The following is a 14,582-nucleotide window of genomic DNA, read 5'->3' as shown; positions in this document are numbered from 1 at the left end:
GCTGCTACTGTGTGATCCAGAATCTCCGGAGGGGAAGGCCCCGAGTCCTCGGCTTTGCTTGTTGCTCGGCGGCCAGGGTGGGGTCAAAGCGCTCGGCAGAGATGGTGCTCGGCACTCAGTGTCGGAGGGCTAGTTGGAGGCTTGAAGTTTTCGGACGGACTCAGAGTCTGCTGCGGTCGGGTGCTTCCAATGGTGCTGCATCAGCAAGTTTGCAGTGCTTGGAGGTTCATGGCAAGGAGAGTTTCTCCCTTCTACCATCTGCGTGAGATGATGGGGCTATCGGGACTTGAGACTTTTTTTTTACCGTGCCCATGGTCTGCCCTTTATCAAATTATGGTATTGCTTTGCACTGCTTTAACTATATGTTATAATTATGTGGTTTTGTCAGTTTTAGTCTTGGTTTGTCCTGTGTTTCTGTGATATCTTTCTAAAGGAACATTGTATCATTTTTTAATGCATGCATTTCTAAATGACAATAAACGAGGACTGAGTGTCCTCGTAATCTAATCTAATCTAATCCTACTGGAGGAAGTGAGATAAAGAGAGCTTGATGGCTTTTTCACTTGGTGTCCAGTCGGCACATGATAAGCACCTTGAAAAGAAAACATCATACATTTGGCACAAAGGATTACTGAGACACCAGCTCAGTGAGTTTTACTTTGATGTTGTTTACAGTTCATTTATTTTCTTCAGTTTAGAGATAAAGCTCGGAATAGGTCCTTCCAGCCCTTTGAGCAGCACCAGTGATTTAACTCATCATGGGACAATTTAAATCACCATTACCTTACTAACATGGGCACGTGGCCATGGTTAAGGCATTGGACTAGTGACCTGAAGGTCATGGGTTCGAGCCCCAGCCGAGGCAATGTGTTGTGTCCTTGAGCAAGGCACTTAATCACACATTGCTCTGCGACGACACTGGTGCCAAGCTGTATGGGTCCTAATGCCCTTCCCTTGAACAACATTGGTGTCGTGGAGAGGGGAAACTAGCAGCATGGGCAACTGCTGGTCTTCCATACAACCTTGCCCAGGCCTGTGCTCTGGAGAGTGAAGACTTTCCAGGCACAGATCCATGGTCTCGCAAGACTAACGGATGCCTATTATTACCCTACTAACTGGTACGGCTTTGACCCTGGGAGGAAACTAGCACAGCTGGATGGACCCAGGCACTCCACGGGGAAGACATGCGAACTCCTTCCAGAGGAAGCTGGGATTGAACTGCAAACTCTGATGATTGAGCTGCAATAACGTTGCACTAACTGCTACGCTATCATGGCATTGACAGGTGCTGAAAATGAGACAAACACGACACCTTGGGAGTGGGATTGGTATCGATCCTTTCATAATTCCTGTTAACATCAACAGTTAATAAGCCCTCTATTATGTACCTCTGAGTGCAACTGTGATATTATCTCCAATTAATAATGCATTAAGCATCTGATCTTGTCCTTCTCTCAATCAGGTTGATGTAATGGCTACAACATCATCATAAGATGAAGCTAAGTGGGTGGCAAATGAGTGATGGAAGAGATGTAGTGAAGGTGATACCAGCTTGAAATACACAAAATGGAATGTGGTATGGAATGGAATGTGAATTAAATGACAATCAAGGGTTTGAAATGATGCTAACACAAAGTCCAGGAAAGGTTTATCACTGTAAAAGAAAGTTGGAAATAGTTGTTCAAAATGGAATGAGATTAACCAAGATTAAATTAGGCTTGTACAACAATGTGAAAGCAAATGTGAAAAATATGGACAACAACTTCATAGAAAAGAATAAATTCTTATCAGTCACCCCAGCCTGCAAGTTCAAACTGGATAAGGCTGCTGCTGTAAACCATGCTTGCAATGGGACAATGCTTGTATCTCATATCTACCTTGAAATGGTATGTAACAATGCTACATTTTGAGTATTGTCTGCAGTTTTGGTTGTTCTACCACAGGAGGATGTTGTACAAATTGAGAGAATGCAGAAGAGATTCACATGATGAATGCTGCTTTCCTACAGCAGCATTTCATGTAGACGTGCTCAATAGTTGGGAGGGTTTTACCTATGATGTACTAGGCTGAATCCACTACCTTTTGTAGGGTTTTCCACTCAAAGGCATTGGTGTTCCCATACCAGGCTGTAATGCAGCCAGTCAGCACACATCTATAGAGGTTTGCCAAGGTTTTCAATGACATGCCAAATCTCTGCAAACTCCTGAGGAAGTAGAGGCACTGTTGCGCTTTCTTTGCAATTATATTTATATGATGGGTCCAGAATAGGTCCTCTGAGATAGTGACATCCAGGAATTTAAAGTTACTAACCCTCTCCACCTCTGATCCTCTGATGATTACCAGCTCATGGACCTCTGGTTTTCCTCTCCTGAAGTCTACTATCGGTTTCTTTGTCTTATTGACATTGAGAGAAAGGTTGTTGTTATTATACTACTCAGTCAAATTTTCAATCTCCCTCCCGTATCACCACCTTTGATACAGCCCACAACAGTGGTATCATCAGCAAACTTGGTGTCAAATATGGTGTTGGAGCTGTACTTAGCCATCCAGTCATAGGTGTAAAGTGAGTAGAGCAGGGGCTAAGTACACATTCCAGTGGTGCACCAGTGCTGATGGAGACTGTGAAGGAGATGTCCAAGACTTGGAGTTTACTGATCAGTTTTGAGGGGATGATAGTATAAAATGTTGAGCTGTAATTGATAAAGAGCATCCTGATATATGCATCTTTGTTGTCCAGATGCTCCAGGGTTGTATCATTGCTGCATGTTCAAACTCTGACTTGAGCTTGCAGGCATGACATTTACATGATCAATCTGATGAACCCCAGGACACTGATCTGTCACTCTGGTGAGATGACGTTCCACTACTCTTCAGATTTCTCCTGTGCTATCTAAGCCAAACACTAAAATGCTTATTGTGTCGCACAACTGCTTTTTTTTTCCAGAATTAATTCCACATTACTGATGGTCGCAAGTAATCTTTAGAATATCACCAAGCCATAAAGCAAAAAAGTTGGTGAAGGCTATAAGCAGGAAATGACAGTCATCCGTTAAATCAATGCTATAAATCTGTCAGTGGCTTATACCTTATTATTTAAAGTTTCTGTTTCTCAAAATACTAGATCAGCACCACAAGCAGTGCTGGTGAGGGTAATTTTCAAACATTTTCTGCTCCTTGTCAGCTTTTTGTCATTAGAAGTGAATGCAAGTTCCAACCGTACTTCATCAATATTGCCATTATTTATTTATTCACTGAGATACTAAATTAAGTAGGCCCCTTCATCCCCTCCCCCGCCCCCCGTGTCATGCTGCCCAGCCCAATGACCAATTAACTTGTCCATTAACTGGTACGTCTTTGGACTGTGGGAGGAAACCAGAGCACCAGGAGGAAACCCTCGCAATCGCAGGGAGAACTTACTAACTCCTTACAGGCAGTGGCGGGAATTGAACCCGGGTCTCCTGTACTGTAAAGCATTGTGCTAATCACCATCATACAGGAAGGAGGTAACTGGATTGGAAAAGTTACAAAGGAGTTTACCAGAAGGCTGCTTGGAATGGAATGTTTCCGTTTCGAGCAGAGACCAGAGAAGTTTCTTTTCATCAGTGCAAAGGAGGCTGAGGTAGTGTGATGAGAGTCTTTGATGAGAATGGTTTGAACCCAGATGCTGGAATATCCAAACCAAGGTCCGAGACACTGGATCTGAGCACAAAACAAATGCTAGACGACATCACTAGAATGCTTGAGCACTGAACTGCCATTCAGGAGTTCCTTAAATACTTGAATTTTTGCGCTCAATGCATGATGACCAAGTAATGGGACCATCTTGAACCCCTAAAAGGGCTGTGGCAGCTATCCATCCTTTGGGGAGTCAGAGCAGCTAAATCCTGGCACCCAGACCTCTCCTTAGGTCTAAATCCTTCCCAGTCCATGAGGTATTGCTGAACACCTCGATAGTACGCGAATCCAAAAGTCTTTTCACCGTGAAGACCTGTCCCCCTCGATAAACCTGGGTACTGGCAGGGCTAAGGGGATGTTGTAGACAGGTTTTAATTTAGAGATGAGGAAGGTGGAGTTGATCTTTAGGGTCTTAGGAAGCTGCAAGGTATAAGCCACTGGGTTAACTTTCCTCAGGATTTTGAAGGGTCCAATGAACTTGGGTGCCAACTTTCTAGATTCCACTCAGAGAGACAAATCACGAGTGGGCAGCCAGACCTGTTGCCCAGCCTGTAAGGCTGGCCCTTGTCTCCTCTTTCAATTCATGCTGGTCTCCGCTTTCTGGGTAGAGTCCAGCAAACTCTCTCTTGCCCTAATCCATTTTTGCTTGCAGCATTAGGTGGGATCTTAGGCTGCAGGGACCCCAACCGTGGCCACTTATTCTGGAAAGAGAGGAAGAGGATAACCTGGCACTCGAACAGTGAAATCCTGTGCACTGAGTGCTGTAAGGTGTTGTGGGTGAACTCTGCCCACATCAAATGGTCACACCACTCATCAGGTCTTTCTGAGGCCAGGCATCTCAGGGTCCGTTCCAAATCCAGGGTGGTCAGCTCTATCTGACCATTTGACTGTGGGCAAAACCCAGAGGAAAGGCTTGCTGTTGCCCCTATCTGTTTACAGAAAACCTTCCAGAAATGTGATGAGAATTGTGGACCACAATCCGAGACAATGTCCACTGGGAATCCATTGATCTTGAATTCCTGGTCCAGGACAATTTTGGCCATCTCCACCGCAGATGGTAGCTTCTCCAAGGCAATGAACATGCAGGCTTTTGAAAGCCAATCAACAACCACCACGATGACTGACTTCCCCTTGGATTGTGGGAAATCCGTGACAAAATCCATGGAAATGTGTGCCCAAAGATTTTTCGGAACAGGTAAGGGGTGGAGTAGCCCTTGAGGTGGGGTGCGGGGCTCCTTGTTCTGGGTGCACACCTCGCATGTCCGCATGTACTGCTGAACCTCTTTTGTCATTCTGGGTGACCAATACCTCCTCTTGATACACTCCAGAGCTCTAGCAGTCCCTGGGTTTGCAGTCATTCTCAAGGAATGTCCCCATTAGAATACTGAGACAAGAAGGAACTTGGGCCGAACCCAGAGCTGACCCAGAGGACCGGCCTTAGGAACCTCCCCCTGCACATGGACCTTGTGAACAAGGTAAGGGGTGGAGTAGCCCTTAAGGTGGGTTGCGGGGCTCTGATTCACTGTGAAATCGACCCATCATCCTGGCCTGGGGCAAAGTGGTGGTCGGCTGCTCCCCTCATTCCAGTTCATCAAACTGTCTCACAGGGCATCTGGCTTCTGGTCTTTGACCTGGACCAATAGGTCAGGCTGAATTCAAAGCAGTTAAAGAACAAAGCCCACCTGGTCTGCCTGGAGTTCAACATCTTAGCCTCCTGAATATGCTCGGTTCTTGTGGTCAGTCCTAATGATAAGGGGGCTCTTGGCCTTCTCTGGCCAGTGACGCCATTCTTCTAAAGCTAACTTAACTGCAAGAAGCTCCCGATTCCCGATGTCATGGTTCCTCCCTGCTGGGGATAGCTGCCTGGAGAATAATGCACACGGGTGCAGTTTACTGTCTGAAGGTGATCGTTGACACAAGGCGGCACCCACTGTGGTCTGAGGCATCCACCTCCACAATGAATGAAAGGTCTAGGTTAGAAGAAATCAACATGGGAGCTGTAGCAACCCGCTGGTTAAGCTCTGCAAAAGCAGCCTCTGCTTTAGCGGTCCAGACAAAAGGGCCCGTGGTTAGCAACGTCATCTGAGCTGCCACCGAGATGCAGTTCCTGATGAACTTTTAGTGGAAGATTGCAAGCACCAGGAATCATTGGACTGGTTTGATACTGGATGGTGGTGACCAGTCTCTAACTGTCTGGGTCTTGGTAGGGTCCGTTTTGAGATTGCCATTGGAGATGATGAAACACAAAAATGAAACAGTTGTCATGTGAAACTCTGACTTCTCCAACTTGATGTAAAATCCATTATCTAGAAGCCTCTTTAAAATATCCTTGATGTGAGCAACGTGCTCCTCCGTGGACTTTGAGGAGAGTAGGATATCATCCAAGTAGATGAAGGCATACTTATGGAGAGTGTCTCGCAGCACATTGTTTACAAAGGCTTGGAAAACAGCTGGAGCATTTGCAAGGCCGACGGGCATCACCAGGGACTCGTAATGTATTGAAGGCCGCCTTCCCCTCATTGCCTTTCCAAGTACAGACCAGATTGCATGTACTCCGTAGGTCTGGTTCCACTCCTCAGATCATCTCAAGAGTCGTAGAAGTGGATAGTGATTCTTGGCTGTTATGCAGTTTACTCCCTTATAATCAATGCATAGCCATAGGCTCCCATCTTCTTTCGTACGAAGAAGAAGCCTGCACTAGTGGGTGAGGTGGAGGGCTGAATTGAGCCCATAGCAAGAGCTTCCTTTATATACTCCTCCATTATGCTTCTCTTTGGGCCTAAGAGCGGGAACAATCAACCCTGTGGGGGACAAGTACTGGGCAGCAGGTCGAGAGCACAGTCACAGAGTTGGTGCGATGGAGAAGTCAAGGCTTTTCCTTTGCTGAAGATCTCCTCCAAGTCCTTATAGATAGAAGGGATTTCAACCAGTTTAGGTGTTGCTATCTCCTTTGGTCTTTCCTTTGAGAACTCCTGAGGCTTCTTAGTTGGCAGATATTTTGCAGACCTCAGTGTCCTTTCCTTAAGCTAACAAAGACTGTGGCCAAATCGGAGTCCAACTCTCCATCTGTATCCTCAGGCAAATGGTAGCGAGGGGTTATGGAGGGTCCTTACCTCTCCTTTACCTCCTTCCCCCGCCCCCCCAGGAATAGGCTGAAAGGAACCGCGTAAAGGAGTCTTTCCCTTCCTCAAGACTGGTGACTGGATTCCTTAAGCTTAGCGGCAAGTTTCTCAGACTGCTTGGGCATCTCCATAGGACTCTCCTGAACTAGAGATTCCCTCTCTCTAGTTCCTGTGAAATCCTGACCAGACAGTGTTGGGCCACACACAGTCCTATTGGCTGGAACCGGCCTTTCAACTCGAGGGCAGAACAAGATCTCTAGGAGGTCTCAGGTTTCCTCGCACTGAAGGCTGCCCCCTTACTGGTCATTAGTCATGGGAGAGTCTGGGTGATGGAACACCACACCGTAAACAAACATTCTTACCATGACTGGACCAAGTGATGATTCTCCCCTCGCTCCAGTCCACGGATGGATTGTGCTGGGACAGCCAAGGGTGCCCGAGGATCAGGGGTATGAATGGAGAGTCAGTAATGTAGAGACTTCCACATGATCCCCTAACCTCATCTGCAATGTCACCGCCAGTTGCTGGATCTGCCTGGAGCCTAGTGAGCGGCTGTCTATGACAGTTGTGGGCATGGCCTAGGCCTCAGCTTGTGTAGTGGTATGTCGAACCGATGGTCAGTTCCTAAATCCAGGAAATTACCCGCTGCCCCAAACTCCAGGAAGACCTTCACCAGCCTCAAGTTGTTACCCCAGATGAACTCCGCCTTCAGCTCAAAATCAGACTCCATGGGATTGGGCGTAGTGACACCTACCATCACAGTCCTTCTGACATTGGATAGTCTTCATAGTTCTCCAGATGGCTGCAGCTTCGGGCATTCGGCCCGTAGGTGACCTGCTTCCTCCACAGTAAAAGCAGCAACCTTGACTCCAACACTGGAACATCTGATCAGCGGAGATTCTAGTACCACTGACCTGCGTGGGTTCGACTGGATCTCGAGCAGGTGACAGGCTGGTACTAGTCTGAGGTTGAGGAATGGAACTGCAATGTGTAGGGACCGGCTCTCTTCAACATCCTGAAGTGGTCCCACTTTCACTCTGCCAGATGATTATTGAGACGGAGGGACTGGTCGATGAGAACCTTGAAGTTCTCTGCTGGCTCTCCCAAGATGAGGGTTTCCTTCAGTTCATCTCAGAGTCCATGGTGGTATAGTGTGGCCAAGGCCACCCTGTTTCACCCACTCTTGTGGGCCAGGGTCTGAAATGCGATCGCATATTTGACTGCTGACTTCACCCCCCACCCCCATCAAACCTTCATCAGGCGGTCTGAGGTTCAGGTGGTTCTGGCAGGGTGACGAAACACCTTCCTCATGGTTGCTCCAAATCTGAGCAAATCTCTGACCTACATTCCCAATGTGCAATGGCCAGGGCAGGGCTCGTCCAGTCAGAAGAGGGATAATGGAGTCACCTTGCTGTGCTCCAAAGGGAACCAGGACAGCTGGAGTTCAAATACTGACAAGAATAGGACAAGGAAACTGTGGCAAGAATCCAGGTCACCATCGAGTCTCCCTGGGGTCAGAAGATGGACTGGCTCTGCAGAGTGACCAACAGCTTCACCCGAGCAATTTTGGCTTCCTCCCTGTAATAGTTGGCACACATTGACCTGGAGGTCATGTCTCTCCAGGCTCTGTGTGGAAATTTACTCACTGTGCTGGCCCTGATGCCCCGCTGGTTCCATGTTGGCTCAATCATACTGTGATGAGACTCCTCGACAAGGATGGGTTGGACCCAATTGCTGGGGTATTGAGACACAGCATCAGACTGGATCTGAGCACAGAACGAACACTAGACGATATCACCAGTAGGCTTATAATTGAGCACCATATCCCATTTCAAGTGATCCTTAAATACTCGATACTTGGCCAAAACATGATTACCAATTAGACCATCCTGAACCTATTCGTACTCTGGGGAGTTAGAGCATCTAAATTCTGGAAGCTGGTGCGGTTTGGAGCCTCTCCTAACAGGAAGGACCTGATACAGGCATACAAAATTATGAAGGCATAGATAGGGTAGATGGTAAGGAGCATTTGTCTGGTGTCAAAAATAAGAGGGCATAGCTTTAGAGTAATAAGTAAGGGGTTTAGAGATGTTCTAACAAAGACTTTTTCATTCAGAAAAAGGCTGGAATGTGGAACTGCCTGACACAGGCTCTCACAATATTTACGATTCAGATAGCTGAGCACAAGGGAAGAGTAGATTAATGGACTAAGTAGCAATAAATGCAGCGATAGATTTGGAGCTCTAGAAATGCAGCGATAGATTTGGAGCACTAGAAACGCAGTGATAGATTTGGAGCGCCAGAAATGCAGCGATAGATTTGGAGTGACAGAAATGCAGCGATAGATTTGGAGTGACAGAAATGCAGTGATAGATTTAGAGCTCTAGAAATGCAGCGTTAGATTTGGAGCAATAGAAATGCAGTGATAGATTTGGAGTGACAGAAATGCAGTGATAGATTTGGAATTCTAGAAATGCAGCGATAGATTTGGAGCAATAGAAATGCAGTGATAGATTTGGAGTGACAGAAATGCAGTGATAGATTTGGAGCGATAGAAATGCAGCGATAGATTTGGAGCGATAAAAATGCAGCGATAGATTTGGAGCGACAGAAATGCAGCGATAGATTTGGAGCGATAGAAATGCAGCGATAGATTTGGAGCGATAGAGATGCAGCGATAGATTTGGAGCGATAGAGATGCAGCGATAGATTTGGAGCGATAGAGATGCAGTGATAGATTTGGAGTGACAGAAATGCAGCGATAGATTTGGAGTGATAGAAATGCAGTGATAGATTTGGAGCGATAGAAATGCAGTGATAGATTTGGAGTGACAGAAATGCAGCGATAGATTTGGAGTGATAGAAATGCAGTGATAGATTTGGAACGATAGAAATGCAGCGATAGATTTGGAGCGATAAAAATGCAGTGATAGATTTGGAGTGACAGAAATGCAGTGATAGATTTGGAATGACAGAAATGCAGCGATAGATTTGGAGTGACAGAAATGCAGCGATAGATTTGGAGTGATAGAAATGCAGCGATAGATTTGGAATGATAGAAATGCAGTGATAGATTTGGAGTGACAGAAATGCAGCGATAGATTTGGAGTGATAGAAATGCAGCGATAGATTTGGAGTGATAGAAATACAGTGATAGATTTGGAGCGATAGAAATGCAGCGATAGATTTGGAGCGATAAAAATGCAGTGATAGATTTGGAGTGACAGAAATGCAGCGATAGATTTGGAGTGACAGAAATGCAGCGATAGATTTGGAGTGACAGAAATGCAGTGATAGATTTGGAAGGATAGAAATGCAGTGATAGATTTGGAGCGATAGAAATGCAGTGATAGATTTGGAGCGATAGAGATGCAGCGATAGATTTGGAATGACAGAAATGCATGGATAGATTTGGAGCGATAGAAATGCAGTGATAGATTTGGAAGGATAGAAATGCAGTGATAGATTTGGAGCGATAGAAATGCAGTGATAGATTTGGAGCGATAGAGATGCAGCGATAGATTTGGAGCAATAGAGATGCAGCGATAGATTTGGAATGACAGAAATGCATGGATAGATTTGGAGCGATAGAAATGCAGTGATAGATTTGGAGCGATAGAAATGCAGTGATAGATTTGGAGTGACAGAAATGCAGTGATAGATTTGGAATGATAGAAATGCAGTGATAGATTTGGAGCGATAGAGTGCAGTGATAGATTTGGAGCGATAGAAATGCAGCGATAGATTTGGAGTGATAGAAAACCAGCGATAGATTTGGAGCGATAGAGATGCAGCGATAGATTTGGAGCAATAGAGATGCAGCGATAGATTTGGAATGACAGAAATGCATGGATAGATTTGGAGCGATAGAAATGCAGTGATAGATTTGGAGCGATAGAAATGCAGTGATAGATTTGGAGTGACAGAAATGCAGTGATAGATTTGGAGCGATAGAAATGCAGTGATAGATTTGGAATGATAGAAATGCAGTGATAGATTTGGAGCGATAGAAATGCAGTGATAGATTTGGAGCGATAGAAATGCAGCGATAGATTTGGAGCGATAGAGATGCAGTGATAGATTTGGAGTGACTGAAATGCAGTGATAGATTTGGAGTGACAGAAATGCAGCGATAGATTTGGAGTGATAGAAAACCAGCGATAGATTTGGAGTGATAGAAATGCAGTGATAAGATTTGGAATGATAGAAATGCAGTGATAGATTTGGAGCGATAGAATGCAGTGATAGATTTGGAGCGATAGAGATGCAGCGATAGATTTGGAGTGATAGAGATGCAGCGATAGATTTGGAGCGATAGAAATGCTGTGATAGATTTGGAGCGATAGAAATGCAGTGATAGATTTGGAGTGACAAAAAATGAAGTGATAGATTTGGAGCGATAGAAATGCAGCGATAGATTTGGAGCGATAAAAATGCAGTGATAGATTTGGAGTGACAGAAATGCAGCGATAGATTTGGAGCAATAGAAATGCAGTGATAGATTTGGAGTGACAGAAATGCAGTGATAGATTTGGAGTGACAGGAATGCAGTGATAGATTTGGAGCGACAGAAATGCAGCGATAGATTTGGAGCGATAAAAATGCAGTGATAGATTTGGAGTGACAGAAATGCAGCGATAGATTTGGAGTGACAGAAATGCAGCAATAGATTTGGAGTGATAGAAATGCAGCGATAGATTTGGAGTGATAGAAATGCAGTGATAGATTTGGAAGGATAGAAATGCAGTGATAGATTTGGAGTGACAGGAATGCAGTGATAGATTTGGAGCGAAAGAAATGCAGCGATAGATTTGGAGCGATAAAAATGCAGTGATAGATTTGGAGTGACAGAAATGCAGCGATAGATTTGGAGTGACAGAAATGCAGTGATAGATTTGGAGTGATAGAAATGCAGCGATAGATTTGGAGTGATAGAAATGCAGTGATAGATTTGGAAGGATAGAAATGCAGTGATAGATTTGGAGCGATAGAAATGCAGCGATAGATTTGGAGTGATAGAAAACCAGCGATAGATTTGGAGCGATAGAGATGCAGCGATAGATTTGGAGCAATAGAGATGCAGCGATAGATTTGGAATGACAGAAATGCATGGATAGATTTGGAGCGATAGAAATGCAGTGATAGATTTGGAGCGATAGAGATGCAGCGATAGATTTGGAGCAATAGAGATGCAGCGATAGATTTGGAATGACAGAAATGCATGGATAGATTTGGAGCGATAGAAATGCAGTGATAGATTTGGAGTGACAGAAATGCAGTGATAGATTTGGAGCGATAGAAATGCAGTGATAGATTTGGAATGATAGAAATGCAGTGATAGATTTGGAGCGATAGAAATGCGATAGAAATGCAGTGATAGATTTGGAGCGATAGAAATGCAGTGATAGATTTGGAGGATAGAAATGCAGTGATAGATTTGGAGCGATAGAAATGCAGTGATAGATTTGGAGCGATAGAGATGCAGCGATAGATTTGGAGCAATAGAGATGCAGCGATAGATTTGGAATGACAGAAATGCATGGATAGATTTGGAGCGATAGAAATGCAGTGATAGATTTGGAGCGATAGAAATGCAGTGATAGATTTGGAGTGACAGAAATGCAGTGATAGATTTGGAGGATGAAATGCAGTGATAGATTTGGAGCGATAGAAATGCAGTGATAGATTTGGAGCGATGAGATGCAGCGATAGATTAGCAATAGAGATGCAGCGATAGATTTGGATGACAGAAATGCATGGATAGATTTGGAGCGATAGAAATGCAGTGATAGATTTGGAGCGATAGAGATGCAGCGATAGATTTGGAGCAATAGAGATGCAGCGATAGATTTGGAATAGAAATGCAGCGATAGATTTGGAGCGATAGAGATGCAGTGATAGATTTGGAGTGACTGAAATGCAGTGATAGATTTGGAGCGATAGAAATGCAGTGATAGATTTGGAGTGACAGAAATGCAGTGATAGATTTGGAGCGATAGAAATGCAGTGATAGATTTGGAGCGATAGAAATGCAGCGATAGATTTGGAGCGATAGAGATGCAGTGATAGATTTGGAGTGACTGAAATGCAGTGATAGATTTGGAGTGACAGAAATGCAGCGATAGATTTGGAGTGATAGAAAACCAGCGATAGATTTGGAGTGATAGAAATGCAGTGATAAGATTTGGAATGATAGAAATGCAGTGATAGATTTGGAGCGATAGAATGCAGTGATAGATTTGGAGCGATAGAGATGCAGCGATAGATTTGGAGTGATAGAGATGCAGCGATAGATTTGGAGCGATAGAAATGCTGTGATAGATTTGGAGCGATAGAAATGCAGTGATAGATTTGGAGTGACAAAAAATGAAGTGATAGATTTGGAGCGATAGAAATGCAGCGATAGATTTGGAGCGATAAAAATGCAGTGATAGATTTGGAGTGACAGAAATGCAGTGATAGATTTGGAATGACAGAAATGCAGCGATAGATTTGGAGTGATAGAAATGCAGTGATAGATTTGGAATTCTAGAAATGCAGCGATAGATTTGGAGCAATAGAAATGCAGTGATAGATTTGGAGTGACAGAAATGCAGTGATAGATTTGGAGTGACAGGAATGCAGTGATAGATTTGGAGCGATAGAAATGCAGCGATAGATTTGGAGCGATAAAAATGCAGTGATAGATTTGGAGTGACAGAAATGCAGTGATAGATTTGGAATGACAGAAATGCAGCGATAGATTTGGAGTGATAGAAATGCAGTGATAGATTTGGAGTGACAGAAATGCAGTGATAGATTTGGAGTGACAGGAATGCAGTGATAGATTTGGAGCGATAGAAATGCAGCGATAGATTTGGAGTGACAGAAATGCAGTGATAGATTTGGAGTGATAGAAATGCAGCGATAGATTTGGAGCGATAGAAATGCAGCGATAGATTTGGAGCGATAGAGATGCAGCGATAGATTTGGAGTGATAGAAATGCAGCGATAGATTTGGAATGATAGAAATGCAGTGATAGATTTGGAGCGATAGAAATGCAGTGATAGATTTGGAGCGATAGAAATGCAGTGATAGATTTGGAGCGATAGAGATGCAGCGATAGATTTGGAATGACAGAAATGCAGCGATAGATTTGGAATGACAGAAATGCATGGATAGATTTGGAGCGATAGAAATGCAGTGATAGATTTGGAGTGACAGAAATGCAGTGATAGATTTGGAGCGATAGAAATGCAGCGATAGATTTGGAGCGATAAAAATGCAGTGATAGATTTGGAGTGACAGAAATGCAGCGATAGATTTGGAGTGATAGAAAACCAGCAATAGATTTTGGAGCGATAGAGATGCAGTGATAGATTTGGATGATAGAAATGCAGTGATAGATTTGGGAGCGATAGAAATGCAGTGATAGATTTGGAGCGATAGAAATGCAGTGATAGATTTGGAGTGATAGAAATGCAGTGATAGATTTGGAGCGATAGAAATGCAGTGATAGATTTGAGCGATGATAGAAATGCAGTGATAGATTTGGATGATAGAAATGCAGTGATAGATTTGGAGCGATAGAAATGCAGCGATAGATTTGGAGCGATAGAAATGCAGTGATAGATTTGGAGTGACAGAAATGCAGTGATAGATTTGGAATGACAGAAATGCAGCGATAGATTTGGAGTGATAGAAATGCAGTGATAGATTTGGAATTCTAGAAATGCAGCGATAGATTTGGAGCAATAGAAATGCAGTGATAGATTTGGAGTGACAGAAATGCAGTGATAGATTTG

Source organism: Mobula hypostoma, chromosome 4 (genome assembly GCF_963921235.1).
Source record: "Mobula hypostoma chromosome 4, sMobHyp1.1, whole genome shotgun sequence".
NCBI classification, from domain to species: Eukaryota; Metazoa; Chordata; class Chondrichthyes; order Myliobatiformes; family Myliobatidae; genus Mobula; species Mobula hypostoma.
The sequence above is the reverse complement of the archived record's forward strand: the minus strand, read 5'-3'. Positions refer to the sequence as shown.